The sequence below is a fragment of the Acomys russatus genome, chromosome 23 (genome assembly GCF_903995435.1).
Source record: "Acomys russatus chromosome 23, mAcoRus1.1, whole genome shotgun sequence".
In the NCBI taxonomy this organism is placed as follows: domain Eukaryota; kingdom Metazoa; phylum Chordata; class Mammalia; order Rodentia; family Muridae; genus Acomys; species Acomys russatus.
Window position 1 is genome coordinate 54094169 of NC_067159.1, and position 21740 is coordinate 54115908.

Here is a 21740-nt window from a genome sequence, read left to right on the forward strand (position 1 = left end):
GAACGTGTGCTTCCCTACTTAAGTAATGCTACATAGCAATCAAGAAGGTACACGTCATGATGGGTGTTAATTTCTCTTCATGTGCTGCCATTTATAATACATTGAAATGCAACGGCAATCTGATTAGTTGTGAGGTTCTGAGGGTTCCCTCACCGCATAGCCCAGCTTGTCCCTACCGATTGCTTATTTGTGAACACATTGAATGCCAAGTCTCTCAGGTCAAAACATGTCATCAGTGTGGCTCAGTCTTGCGTCACTGTCCAGACCCCAGCTGGCTTCTTGATGACTACCATAAAGCTCCTCGCCATTTTCAGGAAGGCAACGTAGCAAAGCTCAGAGTTAACGAGCAAAGCCTTCATTTACTGTGTCTGTTGAGTCCACAGTCTGTTTAAAATCCCACTTCTCAATGTCAGTGACCGCTGCGGGGGGGAAATGTCACTTGCTTTTTGTTGGGTTGGGGTCAAGAAAGTGGTAATAAAAAGGTGGAATGTCCTGGTGGGACACGATGCTTAACAAACTTTAAGATATAAAACAGGCAGCGCCGTGTCAAGGGCGGCCTGAGGCTGCACAGCTGCCGATGGAGTCACTGACGCTCTCAGCAAGAGAGCAGTGGAGGTCAAACAAGGTCAGCACAGGGACCTCATCAGGGAGGGAGAATCTAGGAAGCTGATGGAGAACACTTGATGTGGTCAGGACTTGGAGCTGGGGAGAGGGATCCATATGTACACTGTTTGCTTCGCAAATATAGGGCCCTGAGTTTGATCTCCTGCACACGCGTGGGAAGTCAGTGTGGGGACATGTGCTTTGTCACCCAAGCTCCGGTGAGCCCAAGTCAGGACAATCTCTGAAGCTCAGACATACAACCAGATCCACGTCCCAGGTCCCAGTCATAGATCCAGTCTCAGAAGGAAGGAAGAGTGGGCACTTGGAAAAGGTGTCTCAGTCGGTAAAGTACATGCTCTGCAAGCAAGGATGCTTGAGTTCGGAACCCCAAGTCCACTGAGAATGCTGGCATGAGGCTACAGCCCCAACTAAGGGGCTGGGGGCAGGGGAGAGACAGTAGTATCATTGGAGGTTGTTTGTTGATGAGATCCAGGTTCAGTGAGAAAGCCTGTCTCAAAAAATAAGATGAAAGATATAGAGGAAGACACCTTTGTACACATACTCACAGGAACACACACACACACACGTACACACACACACACACACACTCACACACACGTACACACACACACGCACGCACGCACGCACGCACACACACACACTCACACACACACACACCACACACACACACCTCACACACACACTCACACACACTCACACACACACACTACACACCACTCACACACACACGTACACACAACACCCCACACACCACACACACACACACTCACACACACACACTCACACCACACACACTCCAACCACTCACACTCACACACACCACTCACACACACACCTACGCACCACACGACCACACACACACACACCCCCACACACACTACACACACACGAACCTATGCATGTACGTACTCACACAGATCGTAATATAACAGCAGCTCCAGCGGACAGACACATAGTTGATCTGGAATGCTCCCTCTAGAGGATGGGAAGGGAAAGACAGTCAAGAGCAAGGACGGGTAACTTCATCACCTTTCACCAATGGACATTCAGTTTGCCATGGAAAAAGACAACAATCATTCCAAGAACCATCCTCCCTTCACCCACAGGGCAACCAGCAGGGCACTGAAGTCCAGGTAGAGCGTAAACGCAGAGAGCTGTAGGTTGCTCATGCAATCTATTTTCCAGAAGAGCAATAAAGGCCTCAGGCTGCGCGGCGCCCTTCCCTCATAGTCACAGATGAAGGAAAGGCAAACTCGGGAATCGAGATCCTACTGGCGGTCAGAGCCCAAGTTCAGTATGTGGATTAGCCAGGTCGCTACCATTTGTCTTAGTGTTCTACTGCCATGAAGAGACACCACAGCCAAAGCAACTCTTATAAAAGGGAAGCATTTAATGGGGGCTGGCTCACAGTTTGAGGGGTTTAGCCATTATCATCATGAAGGGAGGCATGGGGGCGCACAGGCGCACGGGGACATGATGCTGAGAGCTCTACATTGGGAACTGAAGACCTTGGCTTGGGCTTTTGAAAATAAATGCCTCCCCCCACTGACACTCCCTCCACCACAGCCACGCCTTCTAAGCCCTCTCAGTTATTATTCTCCCTGATGGCCGAGCACATAATGTATGAGCCTATGGGAGCGTTCCGACTCAAACCACCCCACAATTCATGCCAATAGGAAGGCTCTTGGTAGAGAAGCTCTAAGTCCACAGTGTGTCAACAAGCCAAGTATCTAATTCATATGGAAATTAAGAGGCTGATGTGAAGCATAGTAAGTATACTTACTTGAAATCCGTAACTGTGGAAACATTTAATTCATTTCCCCTAAATCTGGCTTTATTCCCAGCATTAGAAAGACAGCTACAAGGGGGCCTTGGGTAACAAGGAGGAAGATAGTAATCCTTTCGCAGTTCTATAGGATGCTGGGCGCCCTTTGTCTTATCATGGGCGATCATAGGCACCACGTGATGGATGGGCAAGGCCTTGCTCTCAGCTCCACAATCCCATGACTCCTTTACTTATGTAGAATCCTGCTAGAAGCCAAACTGTTTGGGTGGCTATGAACAAATAAATATACTTAAGCACATGAATGGATAATGAGAATGTGTGTGCAAATACAGAGTGGAATTTTATTCAGCCATAAAGAAAAACCAAATTATGAAATTTGGAGGAAAAATAAGTGGAACTGGAAATATTCCATCCCACGGAATAACCAGGTCAGAAAGATAAACATCACATATTCTCTGCCATATTCAGACCCCAACTTCTAAAGATTGTGTGTGTGTGTGTGTGTGTGTCTGGGGCACTGAGTGTGGGAAACTAGAAAGGGTCAATGACACAGGGGAAGGGGTTCCAGGGAATGCAGGTGAGGGAGGAGAGAACACACGTGACATAAGAATGGAAAGAGGAATTCTGGAGCCATAAGGGGGCAAGAGGGAGGGAAGGGAGATGAGGAGGAAGAGGGAGGAGGGGGGAGAGGAGGAGTGAGGAGGAGTGTGAGGAGGAGGGGGGAGAGATGAGGAGGAGGATGTGTGAGGAGAGGGGAGGGAGATGAGGAGGAGGATCTGAGGAGGGGGAGGGAGATGAGGAGGAGGATGGGAGAGGAGGGGAGGGCGGGAGGAGGAGGAGGATGTGAGGAGGAGGGGAGGGAGAGAGAGGAGGAGGATGTGTGAGAGGAGGAGGGGGGGGGATGAGGAGGGGATCTGAGGAGGAGGGGAGGGAGATGAGGAGGAGGATGGGAGGAGGAGGGGAGGGAGATGAGGAGGAGGATGTGTGAGGGGAGGGAGGGGGAGGGCGGGAGATGCGGAGGAGGATGTGAGGAGGAGGGGAGGGAGAGCGGAGGGAGGATGGGAGGAGGAGGGGAGGGAGATGGGAGAGGAGGGAGGAGGAGGGAGGGGATGGGAGGAGAGTGCGAGGAGGGGAGGGGATGAGGAGGAGGATGTGAGGAGGGGGGAGGAGGAGATGAGGAGGAGGATGGGAGGAGAAGGGGAGGGAGGGGGAGATGAGGAGGAGGAGGGGAGGAGGGGATGAGGGGAGGAGGCGGGGAGGAGGAGGAGGAGGGGAGGAGGAGGGGAGGGAGATGAGGAGGAGGGGAGGAGGAGGGGAGGGAGATGAGGAGGAGGATGTGAGGAGGAGGGGAGGGAGATGAGGAGGAGGATGGGAGGAGGAGGGAGGGATGATGGAGGAGGGGGGGGAGGAGGGAGGGGATGGGAGGAGGAGGGGAGGGGAGGAGGGGAGGGAGATGAGGAGGAGGATGTGAGGAGGAGGGGAGGGAGATGAGGAGGAGGATGGGAGGAGGAGGGGAGGGAGATGAGGAGGAGGAGGGGAGGAGGAGGGGAGGGAGGGGAGGAGGAGGAGGGGAGGAGGAGGGGAGGGAGATGAGGAGGAGGAGGGGAGGAGGAGGGGAGGGAGATGAGGAGGAGGATGTGAGGAGGAGGGGAGGGAGATGAGGAGGAGGATGGGAGGAGAAGGGGGGGGAGAGAGGCGGAGGAGGGGAGGCGGAGGGGAGGGAGGGGAGGAGGAGGAGGGGAGGAGGAGGAGGGGAGGAGGAGGGGAGGGAGATGAGGAGGAGGATGGGAGGAGGGAGGGGAGGAGGACAGGAAGGCCCTCATGCAAAACAGTCTCCATGGGAGTTCAGTGAAGATCTGCTACAGAAAACACAACTAAAGAAAAGGGGTGGGGGTGGGGTAAGAGAAACAACACATTCATTCAGCCCAGTGAGCCCCCTTTAGAATGTGGGACACTTGTCAGTATTTCCCTATCAGACATGACCCAGTCAGTAGGGATTACAGATGCAGAAGGCTTTGGCCAGGGTTTCCCAGGGCTAGAGAGAACTCAGGGACACTACCACCCTAACTGCTCTGTCCACAAAGCAAGCCCTAGAGAACAGCCACAGCTGTCCAAGGAAGTCTGGTTTGATCTGGTTTCCCTGAAGGATGCTTCTTATGGCTGGACCACACTGAGGTGCTAAAGGTGCCATGAGCCTTGGCAATGGATCTGTGACATGAGCTCACACAAACCCTTCTGACCCTGTGCTCAAACCACAGCAAGAAATCGGCATGTGCTACTAACACACCTGCACAGTTTCTTTTACTTCCTTCCCCTTTGGAGATTAAAAAAAATGTCTTTAGATATTTTTAACAGTTCTTTGATAATTTTGTGTACATGTACAATGCATTTTTATGTCTGGCCCCTACTCTGCTCTGACTCCTCCAAAAGCCTCCTCCTAACTTCATAGTCTGTTCTTTTACTTTATAACCCACAGGATACACCTGATGCCATGTGCACGAACATGATATAGACCCATCCGCTGGTGCATGGACAAACCATGTGAGGCCACACCCCTAAAGGAAGCCAACTGTCCATCTCTGGAAAGCCTTCACCTTCCAACAGCTCTCAGTCAGGGCTAGGGACTTGTGAGTTCCTCTCAGCCAGGGCTAGGGACTTGTGAGTTCCTCCTAAATCAAAGTCAGAATGCTGGCTGGCTTGATCTTGCACAAGCCATCACAGTGTCTGTATCTGAAGATGCCTCAAACCCACTGTAGAGTTGAGGACAGCCCTAAATTTCTGTTTGCTTCTGCCTCCACTTCCTGAGTGACAAGACTGCGGGCATAGCGCTCCATGCTCAGTCTGAGGAGGCACTGAGGACTGGACACAGGGCTTCCTGCTCGCTAGGCAAGGACTCTACCAAAGGAGCTACATCCTGATGAAACGGCAGCCCAGGCTGGTCTTGAACTCACGCTCTTCCTCATGCTTTGTCCTCCTCAGCATTTGCCTACTAGTGTGTGTTACCATGGCTAAACACACATGGTTACATGTGGAGTATGAGGAAGACCATTTCTGAGAGCAAAGGCTTGTGTTGTGGTTGGGTAGAGAGAGGGTCACAGAAATTTAGTCAGAGAGGCAAGTTTTAACAGTGAGAGCACTGGAAGATGAGGCAGATGGCCATAAAGTTCTTTCTTCACACTGAACTCTTGCACACAAGGAAGAACGTTCTTCTGCTCTGACAAAGCCTCTCTCTGTGTGTCCCTCGCACTGACTGAAGGGAGAGGGACCAGGGACAAAGAAGGCAATTAGGCATTCAGTCCAGACACTCTGCTTCTTTCAATGTACCTCACCATCTGCATTTGTCTTCTAGAAGCATCTGCTCAACTTTTTACCACAAGAAATGACTGTTGCCTGAAGGCAAGGACATTCAGAGCAGACGGTCACAAATTCTGGTGGTCCAAGCATCATTAGGGCAGAAGTCCTGACCAGAACCATCAAAATCATCTAAAACCTTGTGGACTGGACAACAATGCCATCACCAATTGGGATCTCATCTTTTTCTGAGCCCATGTAAACTTGCATAATGCAGAATTTATCTTTCCAAGCACATTCTGCTGCATTGCTCCACACGACTCTTCATGGTCCAGAAGGAAGGAAGGGCTGGCGCATGTCTCTTTTCCCTTCCCTGTCCCTTCTCCACGCTTCCAGTCTCACTACCTAGATCTCACAGCCCTGTTTGTGCCATTCTACCGTGTTCCTGCCTACCATCCCCATCTCTGCAAGTTCAGACATAAAGCGGCTCAGGTGGCGTTTCCCCTGTGATCCTCCTTCACTCGCCCCTAGGCTTCTGCGCGAACTAGGCAGGCTGGATGGGCTATGAGCTAAGGGGAATATTTTCCTTTAACTCTACCACTGAGCTTTCACTGCAGGTGTGAATAACGTCATGTTCCTCTCACGTGTCAGCACCATGCACAGTACCTTCAAATGAGTATCCGAGAAGAAAAATGAAAGAATGGAGGAGGGAAGAAAGGAAATGATACCATCTTCTCAACAAAAAGCTGAATGATCTGAAAATACTCAGTTTAGATTATGAGGAGCAATGGCTTCTTTTTCCCCCTCAAGAGGGAAAACTCACAAATAGTTTCTGTCTCTTCCTCCTTACCCAGGGCTTGCTGCGCAGGTCTAGTGGGAGCCTAGTGGGAGCGTCACACTGAATGGAGTGTGATGGTGAGGACAGCTCCGGCGTATTGAGCTGGACTTGTAGCTGGCAGGCTGCTCGGAGCAATGCCTCTACGTGGCTCTCACTAAAGGGCCCACAGGAATTTGTGCCTTTTCAAACCTCAGCTCTGGGCTAAGCACTCAAAGGTAAAAATCTTTTACCACTGGAGGAACAGTAGGCAGCAACAAAGTGCACTGTCTCAGCCAGGGCAATGGTCCCCTTTCTGAGGGGAAGGGATGGTGCAGCTTGTTCTGTGCCCCATGACCATTGGGCGACACAGCTAAGGATTTTCAGGAGGAAAACAGTTTTCAGAAGGAAGCTAACTACAGAGTCAGGACGGTCAAGATGCATTACAGAGCCGTGTAACCTGGTCACCTTGACTAGGCTCCTTGTGCCTGTTTTGGCACCTGAAACAGGAGCAAATAAGAGTACCTAACCAACATGATCGCTTGCGTTTGAAATGAGTGGCTACATATAAAGTACCTCTGGGACATTTCCTAGCAACAAGAAAGTGGTAGTCAAAGGTGGGCTTTTATTATGTCATGGTTTCGTAAGATACATCCATCATTAATCACACTGTAAGGAAGAAAAGCTGTGATGGAGAGTCTGGGGAGACTCCCCAAGGGGTGACACACTAGGCTGCCTCTCCCATGCAGTTGAAACTGTGCAGAAGTAAATCTGCTGTTTGGAAAGACCCAAAAGGAAAAACAGGAAAAAAAATAATCCTTCCTGTAAATACGAACTATAATCAGGTTCCAGGATGGCTCTTGTGTAATTTCAATGGCGCCACGGCTTTGCAAATGCCGCAGGTTAGTAATGCTCCCCGGGGAACACTTGTCACTCTACCCATCACACCATCTTCTCTGAGAGGATGTAACTCTGCTCCCAGCTTACATATTGCAAAGTAGTATTGAATATTGAACCGCCAGACATCTGAAAATGACAACATCCTAGAAGTCAATGAAATAGCCGGATCATTGCTGCAGCTTGTAGTCCCTGCCACCACAATCCTCTAGAGAAGCAGAGGTGATAGCCGGGCTGTTGTAAATATTCTTCACCTCATACCCAGGGAAGAGACATGACAGTCCTGTGAGGAAGGAGACAGGGACTCCAGGAGGTGTCCGAGACTCTGGGATCTAGAATCACCAAAGAAAACAAACCTCAGGGCATGCCTGTGCGGGAACTACAGATTAATAGACCTGGGAGGGCTCATCACACTTGCCTGGCCTCACCCATGGGCTCCGGTAGCCAGACCGAATGGACAGGAGAAGGTGAGGTGACACAGCCTTGGATCTGCCCCATCCCCTGCTGCGCCCTCACCACCGTGGTAGAACGGACCCTCAAATGAGCAGAAATAAAACCGTTCCTTCAGTACACTGCTGTGGGCAGATACTTTATCACTGCAACAAGAAAAGCAACCAATACAATATGTGAAAACAACAAAAGCAAGCCCCCTGCCCCTTTAACACGGCATGTGGGTGCATCCCACATACTCCTATGTGTAGGAAGAAACTCAGGCACTTCCCAGCATCCCTGGGGAACATGCATGTCCCTCTTGCAGGTGTAAGTTACCTTGGCAGAGTTGACACACATCAAATGGCTTTTGACCAAAACACAAGCAGAGTTTAGTCACGCATGGGTCCCCTAGTAATAAAGTAACATTGTTCTAAGAATAGTTGAATATCTAAGTAGGTCAGTTTGATTATCAGTTGTAGGTTTAATACTGTGCTGGCAGAAAGCTGAAATGCATGGACAACTTTAAAGCATATTAGTGTGATTCTTATGGCACGTCTATGCGCCAGCAACAAAGGCAGAAAGATAACCGCTGCTCAGCAAGAGGTTACCACGCTAGGGCCCATCAGCCAGTGCTCAACAATTTTATTGCCATCAGCTTGATCCATGAACTATTTACAATGTATGCTTGTCATCTCAGGCTGGGTGTCCAAATTCCAACCCTGTCACTCTCCTTCCTCACCCAAATCGTCCCTGAGGCCTGCCTAAGAGTTAAAACCTCAGAGCTCTGTACTAGATCCACAATCCTGGACACTTTCGTTCTATGTCAATGTGGATCCTTGTTTGTAAAAATCAACAAGGGAACACAGAGAGGGCTGGACACGATACACAGAACAGGGAGGCAGTTCACCTAACCCCCTTTCTTAAACCCACACTCAGCTCCCACAAGCTCCCCTGGACCTGGACGGGCAGCTTCTTTCCCGTCCTGTCTTTCTCTCCTGGGAAAGTTGCTTCTTTATCCTTCAGGACAGAAATTACTATGGACCCACCATATCATCTCCAAATTCGGCAAAACTATGCAATAGCTTTCCTTTTCTCTTTCTTCTCAGACAGATATTATGAATCAACCAAAGCACCATCCCCCCAAATCAGGATGCAAATTAAGAATCCTTTCAACACAACAGCCCAGGCAGAAGTGATGGGAGCCAGTGTACCACTTAGTGTTGAACGGGTAATAGCTTAGGGCCAGACGCCTTGCCTCCACACATCGTGCCCAACTGTGACTGCAGGTTCCCTCTCTGGACCTCAGTTTTCCTCATTTATATAGTCATTTCTGCAGCATCCTGTGCCTCCAATGTTGACATTAGTACCAAGGACAGCTCCAAGCACAGCACTGCACAGGGCTTCCCTCTGGGGCCAGCCAGGCCAGGGACTTAACTCAGAGTTAGGTTCTCACATAAACACACTCACCATCTGAAACTGGTGACTACATAATCAAAACAGAAACGGGACAAGCATTTGTGATCTTCCATCTTGGCTGAGAATAACTGCCCCTCACCGAAGCCTACCTGACTGCAGGTATATGCCACCTTCTGAGAAAAAGCTTGAGCTAAGAGATAATTTGCTCTTTTAACCCTTGGATGAGAACAAATGTTGTATTTTCTACAGGGTTGTATAGTACAGATTGAGTTGTCTCTCAGCTACAGACAAAAAGAGATGTGTTAACACACATGGCCAATCCATGAGGCCCTCGGCTGCCACAGTGGGCATTTTAGGTGTCTATAGAACTAGTTTGTCAGAAATGTGTAATTTCATAAGAAATGATGCTACAGAAGAGAGGGTTGCCTGAGAATGTTCACTGGATGCATCTTTCTTTTTTTTAATAAGGAAGAAAAAAATCTCTTTTCAGATCTTACACAGGATTGCATAAAGATGAAATTTTCTCTGGAGATTATTTTGACAATTTCATAAGCCAAATATTCAGATTTATTCAGTACACATTTTCATGAAAATACGCATGAAGCTGCTTCCCAGGAAAGAATGGCAAACAGCTGTGAAGAAACGATGACCATTTCTCCTCACTTAAAAAACAGGAAGATGACAAGCAAAATTGTGCCACACCTTCTCTCTCTCTCTCTCTGTGTGTGTGGGTACATGCACACACATGCTTGGCAACTCCTCAGCCCTCGTATCTAATCCTCTAGAGTGTCCCTGCCTTGGCATATATTCTGTGAGTAGTGAGGGGAAGTCCTCATAACTAAGCCTTGTCAAACTTCTCAGAGGGTGACTACGTACCTGCACCAGGACCCACTGACTACCTCTCCTCACTCCTGCAAAGACTGCCAGCTGCCCACCAGAGCCTCTCCACTAGTGAAGGCGGCCCAGCCAGAGCTCTGTGAACACAGCCTGACAAAACCACTGGAAGTACCGGAGCATGTTTGTAGATCTGCGTATGACTTGCATGCAGGGTGGGTCCACCTTGCGCACAGTCTTCGTCTGACACCAGAAGAGAAAAGCCACCTGCATACCCTTGAGTTTCCCCAGGGCCTAAGCACCGATTCCCATGGTAATATTAGACAACACCCATTCTGCCATTCCTCAGAAATATCCCCTCCCACTCTGGTTAAACAACTTTCTGAAAGCATTAAGTTGGCCCATATCCTTAGCATATTTTGACATTTTTGTGTGTTTTATTTTTAGGTGATATTCTGCAAATCAGGTTCTGCTTCCTGTTTTGACAAAGCCTTTTTCTCCCCCGAGTAAAACAGATGAGCAGTTCAGCAAGACAGGGCACCTTTTATCTGCACAAAAATCTGCAGAGCACACAATGGCAGGAAAACCGGAGGCAAAAGCATGCAGCGCTTCCTAGATGTGAGCTGCGCAGCGCTGTCCCGTGGGATGAGCAAGTGGTAAGATAGTTTATTCCCGCGTGGCACAGAGAGCAGGTCCTGAATATTTCTGAATATATCATTTTTTTATTGCCTTTTACATTGAATTACGTGAGAGAAAGAAGACTTTTGTAAGGACTCAAAATCAAAATAGTTTAGGAGCATTTAGAGTCTACCTCCAGGACATAAAGCGAAGCTTAAGAAAACAAATTATCCCACCAAGGAACGCCAGATGCCTCTTCCTGCTGAGAGGGGCCCGCCACAGGGAGGCAGACCTCATCAAATATTTATGCTGACTTCCTAGGAGAGCCTGTGGTGTGCCATGGGGTGTTCAGGACTCTCTGTCCCTGAGGCTGTGGGAGGATCCCTGTCATCTACCACCAGGGTGGCCTGGTCTCCTGGCCTGGGCCTCTCTCTCATGCTCCTGTTGGGGTTTCCCTTCAGACACCCCCAATGGAACAGTTCGCTAGAAATCACACCTTCCACCAGTACTAAGGATTCTTGTTGGATATATATCATTTCTTGAAATTCTTGGGCAAAAGATTTTAATGGATCCCATCTTTCAGGGTAAAAGGGAATTTGACAAATGGTGACATATTATCTCAAGCCCTTCCACCCTTGGCCGGCCACTTTCTCTTCATGTGAAAGGAGAGTGTCTACATGGCACAGCACATGAGCCGCTGTGTGGCCCGACCCGACACTTTCCCCAGTGCCATCCCTCTCTTCCCAAGTGTATGACTCTCCACCACAGAAGGCCTGCTGTGGCTCCTGCCTGTCACCATATCCCACACTGCTATGGTGTGGGCACTTCCTATGGGACAGGCTGGGACCAAAAAGCATTCAGATTTTGGAGGAGTTTTTTCTTCTTTTTTCTATGTACACAGACTTTTTTTTTCTGTTGAATATTCAACTTCAGTAATTTCAAATCATAAATGCTTCTTAAATTTGAAAAATTTAAGCATCACGTTGCTACTGAAAATCTTCACATTTCGGAGCAGTTGCACTTAGAATTCTGGGAAATGCTCCACCTTGGAGTTCACAGCTTTCAGTGTCTACACAAATCTGCTCCAGAGGACTTGATAATTTGTTACTTTCCCCTCACTCATTCACTCATCTTTCTTTGGGGGCAGGACCTTCCTCTGTGTTCCAACTGACCTGGAACTCAATACAAGGCCACAGTGGCCTCACTCGCACATTAGTCTCCTACCTCAGTCTCTTGAATTTAGACGCATTCATTAGACTTAAAACTTCTCTTCCCTATAAGTAACTCTGGGCTTGTCCCTGTCACCAGCTGGCACTGACTGAGCCCTCTCTGTGTTTCTGCAGTGACACGAGGCTCTTTACCAATGGCACTGAGGCACCTGCTTCCTACCAGACTCACCTAAAGAACTGTCTTTGTAGCATTGTTCAAGGATGAATTAGCCTATATTTGGTCACAAATCTGTCTAGGCCTACAAACGAACATGTCTAGATGCTTTGAAGAAAGAGACTATATCTTGAACCCCTGTCCCTTTAAACTTATTTTTGGTACGTGTTATGTGTGGAAGAATTGTTAGTGAGTCAATGAATTAAGCAAGGGTTATAATTTCCACTTTGTTGTGGTTATCACTTTGAGTAGAAAACTTGAGGCGGGCTGCACATGGGTAACATGTTTCATCATTTTCCAGAGTCACTAGAGTCACAATAAACATGCCTGGATTTAGAATCACAACACATCTCTGGGTGTGTCTGAAAGACTTAACTTGAGACGGGAGATGCTCCCTCCCAGGGCTGTGGTCTAGACTCACACAAAGTGCCGGGGACAGAGCTCAAGCATCCCTCTCTTGTTTCCTTACTGTATGTGCAGGAGAGCAGCTGCCTCAGGGTCCTGCCATGACCTCATCGGCACAAAGAACCTCAACCCGCAACTGGAGGCTGTAGCCCTTCCTTCCGTCCTTTCAGTTGACTCTGTTAGCTATTTGGTCACAGTCATGAAGACACGAAACATGCAATGACTGTAATTTTATAACAAAACTCGACGACAAAGAAGTTTGGTATTCCCCACAAATCTGCACATTTATTGAATGCCACACCACAAAAGACAGAAGGTCTAAGTTCAACTTACTTTCTCAGATAAGAGAGGTGACGTGGGCTGGAAGATTCTACACAGCTAAGACTGTATGTGTTTGAACTTTGACGTGCCTTGTCAGTCCTCTACTGACATCTCTTTCTTGTGTGTATTTACGTGTGTGGTATATATCTGTATGTGTGCGTGCAGGCACACATGTGGAGGCCAGAGGTCAACACCGAAGGTTTTCATCAATCATTCCACTTTATTTTTTGAGACAAAAAAACTCTCACTGAGCTTACTAACTCAGCTGGTCGGTGAGCCCCATGTTGGATCCTTCTGTCCCTACCTTTTCCAGCACTGGGATGCATCATCTGGCTTGGTTTTTTATGTGAGTTTGGGGAATTCCAAATTCTGGTCCTCATGTAAAGCAGGCACTGCCTGAACACCCATCTTCCTAGACCATGCTCAGGTATTCAATGACTACTCACTCACAGTTTGTCACTCAAGAGAATCTGTCGTGGACATTTTGGGCTCCTGAGCTAAGACATGCTCTGGAAATGGAGGGCAAGGAGTGTGAAAGCACGAGACTGTCTATGCATGAACGCCAGCTTCAAACAGTAAAACTGGGAGAAGATTCAGAGAACACAAGCCGAGGGCAGTGTCATGGAGGCAGGTTCCCACTGGCTAACAGTAATGCCCCTAAGGAAGAAAAGAATCCTCAACTTTTGCCATCTGGGGACATAGCGTTCTCAAACCATGTCACTGCATGGTCCCACTGCCACTACCACACAGACTTTCCCAGGGATTGTACAGGCTTTCACCCTCTGTATGGAGTTGTATCCGTCTCAAGGTGACCCTGATAACTTGCCAAGGATGTTAGAGAGAGCCAACACACTGTTCTTCTCCAAAGCTCCAATGTGGGGAGTGAGGATAGCAAGTGCAATGTCTTCACGTAATGGTGAAGCAATATACAAGGAAGGATTGGAGCACACTGCCGCAAACATGCCACTTTGGCATCAGAATTATTTGTGGATGAAGGCACCTGAAGATCATATGGTCTCCTAACAGTCTTTAAGAAGTAGAAGAAAAATTCTCACATGAAGGCCATATGATGAACTCGTTCCTTTTCTTTTTTTTTTTTTTTAAGCAACATTTTTATCAAGAACGAAAATTAGAGACTAAGAAGATTCTACCCACATTTTGATAAAGTTACTCTGGTCTTCTAGCCACCCTAAGACTTGTGTGTTTACTTATATTTGCCCAATAGCATATAAGCATATTCTGTGTCTCCAGGTCACAGTCTCAGGAGGCTCCTGTGCCACATAAAACGTAAATTACATCAATTTATATGTTTTCCTTGTTGATCTAGCTTGTGATAACTTAATTCTCAGACCTAGCAGGAGGGAAAAGTCATAAAGTAGAGATAAATGGGTGTGGTGTGTGAGTGTGAATGTGTGTTTCATGTGAGTGTGTATGAAGTGTGTGAGTGTGTTTGAGTGTGAACATGTTTCACTGTGTGTGTGTTTATGTGTGATGTGTGTTTCACTGTGTGTGTTTGAGTGTGAATGTGTGTTTCACTGTGTGTGTGTTTGTGTGTGAATGTGTGTTTCACTGTGTGTTTGAGTGTGAATGTGTGTTTCACTGTGTGTGTTTGTGTGTGATGTGTGTTTCACTGTATGTGTGTTTGTGTGTGAATGTGTGTTTCACTGTGTGTTTGAGTGTGAATGTGTGTTTCACTGTGTGTGTGTGTTTGAGTGTGAATGTGTGTTTCACTGTGTGTGTGTTAGTGAGTGGGTTCACTGTGTGTGTGGTTGTGTGTGAATGTGTGTTGCACTCTGTGTTTGTGGGTGAATGTGTGTTTCACTGTGTGTGTGTTTGAGTGTGAATGTGTGTTTTACTGTGTGTGTGTTTGAGTGTGAATGTGTGTTTCACTGTGTGTTTGAGTGTGAATGTGTGTTTCACTGTGTGTGTGTTTGAGTGTGAATGTGTGTTTCACTGTGTGTGTGTGTTGTGGGTGAATGTGTGTTTCACTTGTGTTTGTGGGTGAATGTGTGTTTCACTGTGTGGTGTTTGAGTGTGAATGTGTGTTTTACTGTGTGTGTGTGTTTGAGTGTGAATGTGTGTTTCACTGTGTGTGTGTTTGAGGGTGAATGTGTGTTCCACTATGCGTGTGTATGAATGTATGTGTGTGTGTCCGTGTGCATGTGTGTTACCTAGCACATAGTGGGCTCAAAACATCAATATTCCTCTCAGCACTGCCTGCTCTTCCTTCATCTGGGTGTACGAAACTCATAACTACCCACACTTGGTTGATCAAGGTGAGGGTGAGAAATAACAGGGAGAAGGGAACAAATCACCGCCTCTTCCTAGGTGCAGCAGTGCTGACGGCCAGCGTCTTCAATAAAGCACACACTCGGGGCACTGTTGGAGAGGTTTCTAAACTGCAAGGACCATGCTGGTAGCACCGTGGATGCAACCCCAGTCTCTCTAGTTTGAAATATCTTAATAAGATCTCTGATATCAAAGAACATACCTATTTTTGTAGTTTTCAGCTATAATTGCTCAGATCCCTGGTGGAAAGAAAAAAGCCTACCACAAAGAAAAATATCTGGATAAAGAGAGAATGCTCTCACTGGCCGCACCCATTGTACTCAGAAAATACTCCCCAGAGCTCTTCTTGCAGCTCAGACTGGGGCCACTGCCAGAGGGGGAGCCTTGGCCATAGCAGGAGGAGCCAAGAGAGTCACAGTGTCCACAACTGCGTCAGTCTGGACAAGCTCAACTTGCTCAGCACAAACTACAGAATTTTGGGTTATTCTATCCAAATATGAATAAGTGGACACCCTTCCCAGGACCTTTTGCCTTCCTAGAATGATAGACAGGTACCACTACCTTCACATAAACTAGATGCCTCTAATGAGCCTGCTACAACTGCTCCCATGGGCCCCCATGCTGCTCTCCTTAAGTGGCTGAACTTGACTTTCAAAGCCCTTGAAATACAGCAAAGAAAAGTCCTCTTTTCTGGCGGTTATGAGTGTTTTCTCTGCTTGGCTGCCTTTTACCGCCAGAACAATAGTGGAAACATGAGTCAGAGCCGCTGTAAACACTGACGGATCATGGGAGAGGACAGCAGGTTCTATTCCAGGCAAGGTCAGAGACAATCTATCAAATCTAATGCTCTCCCTCTCTGGAGCCCACTACCATGTTCAATTTATTTTTTGATTAGAAGCGCAAGCTGATGGTCCTCCGTTGGCTGCAGTTAAATGACCCAAAGGTTTGCATTCTCCCTGCAAACAATTCAGATGAAACCTTAGATTTTAAAGATGTTTTTAAGCAGCAACAACAGGCTCTTGTGTTGAAGGTAAGTTAGGAGAAGATGCCAAGGGAGATGTTTTCCCTCAGTGCCGTTTGACTTTGAAAAACATATCGACTGCTTCTGTTCGAACCAATAATAATGTGCACCTGAGAAAAAGTGCCCTGGGTTCTAGCTTTCAGAATCTGAGAAAAAGAGCTTTTGAAAGTACCCTTAAAAGCAGTAAAGAAGGGCTTTTCATGTATTAAATACTGAGTAACGGAACACAGGAGTTGTGACTGAAGGGTGGCTAGCAATTCCTTCAGCAGGGCACAAAGAATTGTTTTCTTTCCACTGATAAGCCCATATTCCTCCATCAAAATAGAGCTTTTCTGAGTGAGTACACAGTAAGACCACATGCACATCCCAGACAAGTTAGCACAAGGAACCACTTTGCCTTCCTGTAGCAAGTTTTCAATGACCAAGAAGCTCACTGATGGCATGAAGCAGAAGCCTAGCCACCAGTACATGCGCACACCCTCCCAGCTCTGGCACAGGCACGTGGGCAGCCCGGGACACGGTGATCCTGTTCAGCAACAGCACCCATTGTATTCAGTTTTAGACACAAAGGAGAAGGGAGGAGGAGGAGGAAGAGAAGGAACAGAAGGAGGAGGAGGAGGAGAAGAAGAACAAGAACAAGAAGAAGATGATGATGATTCAGGCAACTTTTTGCTTTCTCTTCAGATCCCAGCACATGACACAGCTGGTAGAGGTGTAACCCATCACTACACTGTGCACTGCCAACAGACGCCTGACACGTGAGAAAAAGAACCTAGCAGGGTACAAGTGGGATTCCCACAAGATGTCTAAGAGTTTCTTCACTGACCTGGCAAATGACTAAAGAGTGGCAGTGGTGACAAAGAAAGAAGAATGTGTCTTGGATACCATTCAACTTGGTTCTAGTCTGGGTTCTTCAGTTAAGTAACAGTATGGCCATAGGCCTTTTGGATCCATGAATACAATCAATAGAGAGGTTAAATGGATCTCATATTTCTGGAGTCAAGTTTAGCCCCATCTGGGAATCTGCATAGGCCTAAGGATCATATGATATAACAGGCCACTGCTGTCCGACTAAGGGACCATCCTTTAGGATGTCTCCCTCTATGGTCTGAGAATGTTGGAATTTCCTATAAGATACAACATGAACAATACTCACTTCTTAAACCATTTGTTTGTTTTTGTTCTGTTCTCTGAGACAAGACTTCTCTATGTAGTTTTGGAACTAGCTCTGTACACCAGGCTGGCTTTAAATTCACAGAGATCCACCTGCCTCTGCCTCCCAAGTGTTGGGATTACAGACATGCGCCACCACCTCCAGCTGACTTACGTTACATATGCATGCACATGCATGCAAGCGTCACAGCACATGTGCAGAAGTCAGAGGAGCCCAGGTCTCCCATGCAGCCGGCAGGTTTTGGCTGTGAAGCTTGGGCTTTCACGCTCGGCAGCAACCGTCTTCACGTACAGAGCCATCTCACTGGTCCACTTTTAATGTTTCCTTCAGAATATGAAGTTCCTGAGATGCTGAAAGACTGATACAGTCAAAGCTTGATGACTGGCTAGAGTGAATGTCAGTCTAAAGAACTACCCTACAGGGGTCTCAGGATAGCACGGTGTGGTTCCCTCCATGACACACTCACTCCTCGTGATCAGGCTCCAGTAACAACAGAGCTTGTTCAGTGTAAGGCTGCAAAACCAGGAGAGGCTACTAATGAGACGGGCTGTCCGCCAGACTAGCGAAGAACACAAGGTCGGCCCTATCGTACGCCATCTCAGGTCTCATCACTACAAGTGTTAATATAATGCGGTGTTCACACATGACCCAAGGCACCCAGGCACCGACTGTCACTAATCAGCACATCATCTCTCATTTTCTTGCAGACTCGACAATTAATAGTGCCCCTTCCTCTTTTCCTTTTAAAAGCTTTATTAAATGAGAAGAACATGGACACAGCAAGTACAGCTTCCTGTTTTCCTCCCACAGTCCCATGCTTTTGCCAAAGCATGGCCATTGCAGCAGCACCAGCAAGAGGCAGAGGAGCGGCCATTGACTTAGCTTCAGCTCCTTAGAGTCTGGCAAGCAACCGTCTCCTGCAGGACTGCCACTCGACTCCCTTGCGTCCACACACGTTTTCTTTAGCTCACTACTTGCAACACACTCCCATGCTATCTCCAAGCTGGTAATTGGTTCCTGGGGAGCAACCCTGGCCAGACTATGGCACAGAGAGCAGAAGAGTCAGCGGGGATTCGTGCCCTGGCCAGCCTCAGCGCTACCACACCCCTGCAACAGGAGGCGCGGTACTCCTCGGCTGGGGCAGTGCAATCCCAGATCAATCTAGAGTTCTGTCTGATGAGCTGAAGATTTTAATTAAAAAAACCATTTCAATATGCCATTGTAAAATATTCAAGAAGGCTCATGAAAAATGAAGCTTTAAAAGTTTAAGGTTCTGGTAGGGCTCCAGGAATTGCTTTTGTTTTCAAGGATGGTTATCACGATCCATTACGTCTCCTGCTCAAGACAAGCCAGGTTATCGGTCCACTCCCCTTAGGCCCCTCTTAATAATTCAGGCAGTATCATGCTGATGTTTCTCAGCCTGACCTTTAGCATTTGCTCAGCCACAGCTGGGTGGTAAATAGTTTGGGTCAGGCACCCCGCAGTTCCCTCCTCCCTCACATCACTCAGAATTATCTACCTCATGAAGGATGTGTGCAGCCTTCCCTCCCTTCTGGAGGGGCATGCTGACTGATGAAATCGCTGGAAGTGACAGCAAGAAGCAGCCATGTCTAACCGCCCCTGGAACGTTAAGACTAGGAAGAAAATACATTGTCAGTCACAAGCCAATCCGAAGAAAAGTAGGAAGGTAGCTGTGGAAGTAAAGGGGGAAAAAAAAAATCCATGAACACAAGAGGAAGCCAAAATGACCTGTGTCCTAACTCTGGGCCTGCTATTGCCACCAGTGTCACACTTTTGGGTCTAGGGTCATATACAGAGAAGCTGTAGAAGTATCTGCACCTGTAGAGAAACAGGACACTTGGGGAAGTTAAGGGACACAAAATGGAAACACACAGTACTTTCTACCAAAGGATCATACAAATGGCAGGATAGCCACTCCACATGGCTGTAGCACGCTAACAGCATAACGCAGGCCCGAGTGTCCTACTATAAAATAATCTTCAAAACATAGTAATAGATGAAAGGAAAAGAGGGAGGGAGAGAGGGAGGAGACCTTGGGGTGCAAAGTTGTACACAGTACATTATTGTTAGTAATCAAAAATGCTACTAAATAATATTAGATCTCTTTGTCTCAGTTTTCTTTTTTTTCCAGATTTGCCTCCATATAAATAAGTAGTAAGGGATTCATGCCCAGTGGTTAACCCGATGGAGAAATGAACGCAGTGGGGGGGGGGGTCACACCTGGAAGTGCTGTTCAAAGATACATTTTATGTTTATCGTCCATGTTGTAATTTCCTTGCAAATAATAAATTTTCTTTATTTGGTGGGTTTGGAGGTTCCATTTGTTTTATTTTTCAGTTTTGTTTCTTTGAAAAAAAAGGGTCTCATGCAGTCTAGGCTGACTCTGAACTCACTGCATGGCTGATGCAGGGCTTGAACCCTTGACACTCCCACTTCCCCTCCCAGGCCCTGGGGTTACCCAACTAAAATGATGTACTTTCCTTAAATGTCCAACTCTCACTACTTTACAGTGAAAATCATGTGGGGAACTACTCAGAAAGACAGAGCACAGATGACTAACAGGAGCATCTTCACCCCTAGTGACAGGCCCCTCTGGACAAGATGCCTCAAGCCCTGTCAGCAACCGCCTCTGACTTCAGGAGAAGACACCTCCGTTCTCCTCCGTGTTTGCTGTGCAGAGGAACACGAAGTGGAGCTAAGCTCGGAACACAAAGTGGATGTGCTGAACTCGGTCCTAAACCTCTTAGTTCTATACTTCTGCTGCGATGAAGAAAATTGGGGGAGAAAAGGCTTTATTTGGCTTATACTTCTGTTGTCACAGTGCGTCACTCGGGGAACCAAAGGGGAACTTGAAGCAACAATCATGGAAGAATAACACTTGCTGCTTCACTTACAGACTGATGCTTACCCACCTTCCTTATGTGGCCAGGACCACCTGCTTAGGGAATGGTGCCTCCCGCAGTGGGATAGGTCTCCTACATCAATTAGCAACCTAGACAGTCCTCCAAGGACACATGCTTAGACCCGTCTGATCTGGGCAAGCTCTCAGGTGACTCACCAGAGTCTGTATAAAATGACAACAAAAGCTAACTTGGACCTCCCCCCGCAACATGCTCTTACTAAATGCCTGCTAAGTTCCCATTTGATTATTGGGGTTCAATATACAAGATCTGTATCTCTGTAAAGAGTCCCTCAGTGCTTCACTGACTGTAATTTAATGGAGTTAGTTCAATTTGTCATTTCCCAAGAACGTCTGTCCCCCTCTCCCTGGTGACAGGTAAATAAACAGCCTTTTGAGCTAATGGTTTTTTTTTTTTTCCAGTCATATCATATTACAATTAAAGTTTTACCCTCTTTGGGGTATTTTCACCACCACCACCCCAAGAACAATTAAACCCCCTACCCAGGTTCTGATTGAAAGTTTCTACTTGAGTTAACATATTTCTACTTTAGAAGTAGATGGAGTAATACAGCCACTTTGGAAATCTATCTGGCGCTTTCTCAGAAAAATGGGAATAGGGCTTCCTCAAGACCCAGCTATCCCACTCCTTGGAATATACCCAGAAAATGCCCTACCACACAACAGGGACATATGCTCGACCATGTTCATAGCTGCTTTATACATAATAGCCAGAACATGGAAATAGCCTAAATGTCCCTCAGTAGAAGAATGGACTAAGAAACTGTGGTACATTTACACTATGGAATACTACTCAGCTATTAAAAACAAGGAATTCCCGAAATTTGTGGACAAATGGATTGATCTAGAAATTATCATAATGAGTGAGTTCACCCAGAAGCAAAAAGAAACAAACGGTATATGCTCACTTATATCAAAACACTAGTCCAAGGGATACGTACCATGAAAAACTTTACTTACCAAGAAAGTGGGTCAGAAGAGAGGACATCCTACTGAGACTTTAGGCAAGAGTAGCATGGAAGAATGGGGAAATAGTAGGACCCACAGGGTCCTGGAAACCTACAAGAAGAACTTTATAACAGGCAAATCTGGATTCTGGGGTCCTCCTCAAACTAAGGCACCAGCCAAGGAGAATATAGGCTGTAAGCTTCGAACCCCTACCAGGACCTAGCCGATGAACATGATATTCTCCACCGATGAGTGGAGAGTGTGATCTGACTCTCACACGAACTCTGGTGCCCCTTTTCTGACCACGTCCCCTGGATGGGGAGGCCTGGTGGCACTCAGAGGAAGGATAGCAAGTTACCAAGAAGAGACTCAATATTCTAAGAGCATATATAGGGGGAGGAGGTCTCCCTCAATCACAGACATAGGGGAGGGGAGAAGGGGGGAAGTGGGAGGGAGGGAAGAATGGGAGGAAAGAGGGGAAGGGCTAACAATCAAGATGTAATATGAATAAATTAATAAAATTTTAAAAAAAACAACAAAAAAACA

General features: G+C 47.2%; 1 protein-coding gene across 5 annotated transcripts in view; it reads right to left on the bottom strand.

Moving 5' to 3' along the window:
* Positions 1-21740, bottom strand: part of St6galnac3 (ST6 N-acetylgalactosaminide alpha-2,6-sialyltransferase 3) — a 491799-nt gene that overhangs the window by 291780 nt on the left and 178279 nt on the right. The gene's annotated exons all lie outside the window — the stretch shown is intronic.